Source organism: Egretta garzetta, unplaced genomic scaffold (genome assembly GCF_000687185.1).
Source record: "Egretta garzetta isolate BGI_Z169 unplaced genomic scaffold, ASM68718v1 scaffold487, whole genome shotgun sequence".
Taxonomy (NCBI): Eukaryota; Metazoa; Chordata; class Aves; order Pelecaniformes; family Ardeidae; genus Egretta; species Egretta garzetta.
Genome location: NW_009260347.1, coordinates 153635 through 156848, shown reverse-complemented (window position 1 = coordinate 156848; position 3214 = coordinate 153635).

The following is a 3214-nucleotide window of genomic DNA, read 5'->3' as shown; positions in this document are numbered from 1 at the left end:
ACTGGTGCGGCGGGGCTGCAGGGCCGAGCCCTTGGCAGCTGGCATGGGGCATGTGCAGGCAGGAGCCATGCTCTGCACAAGATGCCTCTGCCTGCCCCAAGGCCTGGCAACCAGCAGCCCCTGGGGGTCTGTCCCACCGTCTCTCTGACAGTCTCGGCTGCCCCTCGGGGCACAATAAAGATTTCCCGCATCCCAGTCGTGTCTCCCACTCTTTTTGTTGTAATTTTATTGCCTAGGAGCTGTGAATAGGCAAATACTGGTCTCTCCATATTTCACCAAGATTTATCATGCATCTTGCCGTACCTATGAGAGGAGGGGCGATTCCTTTTGTCTCATTCTCCATCTCTAGATGAGCAGTGCTTATCTCAGGGTAAATCTTCTTTTGTCTATTCGGAGAGAGGAATGATTCAATTACAGTAACACAGATAATGAATTGCAGCAAGTGGTTGGACTACAGAGGCCTCTTCAAAAATTTATGCAGAGATATATATTTATATTTAGAGATATATATTTTTGGCCGTAATATTCTTGTATTATAGGGTGGTGTCTTAGCTCCTGTCTATGGTCTTCCAGAAGGTGGTGTGACGCTGCCCTTTCACTCTCCAAAGCTTTTTACTTCTACAGAGCTGCTGCTGTTTCACATGCAGGGCATTTGTAACTCCCTTGGCGTCAAATGCAAACAGAGATAATCTGTCCCTCAGCTTTACTCAAGATGACCCATCCTACAACATCATTTTACCCCTTACTGTGGGACCTGTGAGATTAATTATCTTGATATTAGTGCCATTCACATCTCCTGGATTCACCCGGTCTTTCCGAGAGGTAGTGATATGCTGGCAGGAAATGGGAAATTGGATGTGCTCTTCCCTTGTTCTTACAGGTTCTGCTTTTATTACCACCACTGTCTGCTATTCTATATTTAGAATGGATTTGCTCAAGAGCATGCAATCCCCCTGTCCCTTACCATCACCTGTTTGGGGCTACTCAGAGACTTTTCCCTTTTCTGTCTCTTCTTTCTGATTATACCCCATGTTTCACCAGGTCTTTTCTGCATAGTCAAGCGGGTGCATGGCTTTGCACCGCGTTACTGAAGATCATGCCATTACTGTTACTCCTATTGGTTAAGCCTTCTCAGTGTTACAGTCTTAAAACCTGATTCCCTCTTATTTAATGCCACTCAGCTTTATGTCACCAGCACATAAAACAGAGTGCTCCCAAGTTATGTGCCAATGCCATTAAAGCAAACGAAGAATTAGAGGTGTTCTGAGACTAATCCTTGAGTAACCAATGTAGTAAACTCCCTCCATTCCTATAACTCCCGTACAACATTAGACAGAAAGGCGCTCTCTATGTACTGTTTTGCAATCAGACATGAACTCACCCTCAACAGGCATCCAGCCCAAACAGAGCTACGTAATCCTGTTAGCTGGGTGCTAATAGCTCTCCCCAATCTTGTTATCTCGGGCCAGGCACTCGCCTGATGCAAAACTGGGTGCTGGCTGGTACCTGCCTGATGCTGCCTTATTGAGGGAGTCAGGAGAAAAGTTGGCAGCCAGAGCCGAGGTGTTCAGCTGTGATCATGTATGATTTACACTGAAGTAGAGGTTGGGTGAGAGCAAGGATCCTGGCATTGAGCAGAAGAGAAACAGAGAGGAAACCAGGCATCCATGTCTTGTAAAGCTGCCCCAGGAACTGCCCTGGGCTGAGCTAGCGGGAGGGAAAGAGGGCTTTGCTCAGCACAAGAGAGGGAGCTGGGCCAGGGAGATGCCAGGATGGTGCAGCACAAGCCAGGAGGTTGGTCGCTGAGCTCCTGGGAATTCATGGCAGCAGCATCCTTGCCTTAAGCTGTGTGAGGATGGAGAGCAGGGTCAGAGCGCTGATTCCTTGTGCCCAGAAGGCAGGAGCATCTCTTCCCACCTCAGCTGCTGGGGCTCTTCACACCCCCCAGGCACTCATGGGGCAGGGGCTGGGCCCTGCAAGCTCCAGTCCCTTCCCAGACCATCCCCAAAAAGCCCAAGGCAGTGAGGGCAGGCAGTGTTGGGACAGGGAAGATGAAGCAGGCAGAGAGGGGAGAACCTTTCAGCAAAGAGCTTTTTTTGGTCCAAATATTCTCAATAAGTATTTGTTTATCAGTAAAAATAAACCAGTATTTTCTTAAAATAAAAGCAGGATTTGTGAGTACCGGACTAATTTTCCTTTCAGCTTGCTACTACTTACAGCACACAGCGATCTGACGCTTCCCAATACATTTGGGGTGGCAGGGGAGGAACATTGAAATTACCTGTTAATATCAGACTCGTTACTCCATGACACCGACAGAGGGTTGGGATCAAGAAATTGTACATTCATGCACGGAGCTTTTCTTTAAAAGAGTCTCAGTGAAGTAACAGGTAAATCCTCTGGAATGCACTAGTTCCTATTCTTTTACTTCACCCAGGTGACTTACACTCAGCCAAAACTTCCCCGAGGCAACTATTATCACAGCAGCAATTAACAGAAAAAGAAGAGGTAGCGCTTGATCTTTGCTCATCAGATACCTATCTTAAAAATTGTTTCCCATTGTTTCCCTTCCTCCTATTATTCCTTTTCAGAATACGCTTTGACAGAACTTCAGGCCATGTTTTTTTCCTTTGTCTTTGAATACAGTTCGACGACCTCTAGAACATCATCAGGGAAGATGCAAAATTAAAAGGAATTCCAGCACTATATTAAATAATGAAAAAAAAAAAAAAAGTTGGACTAACTGCCGGAAGGTTGACAAGTAGAAAAATTAGTGTAGGAGAGACAACCATTTCAGCTCAGTAGCAATGAAAGGTTGGGTAGATGGGTTTCTTAGCAGCAGGATGTGAGCGTGGGTGTCCAGAGGTGCCAGGGCTGTGGGCTGTCCCCAAAGGCAGCTCAGCCTGGCTCTGCTGGGGCTGGCAGAGTGGGCTGGCCCGGCTGGCGGGGGCCGCCTGCAGGGCCAGAATAGCCTGCAGCCCAGGCTGGCCTGGGAAAGAAAAGGCGGAGAGGGAGGCGTTGGATGCAGGCTTGTTTTATTGCAGTGCGGGAAAGACACACAAGGCAGGGGCCGGCAGGGTGTCCCCCCCGGCGGGCTTCCCGAGAGGTGTTCCTTCAGGCTTCTGCCCGGCGCTGGTCATTGCCCAGAGGAGCCAGTGCCCCGCGGGACGCTGGGGGAGTTGCGCGGGTGGGCAGGGGGCAGGCAGAGGGGGAG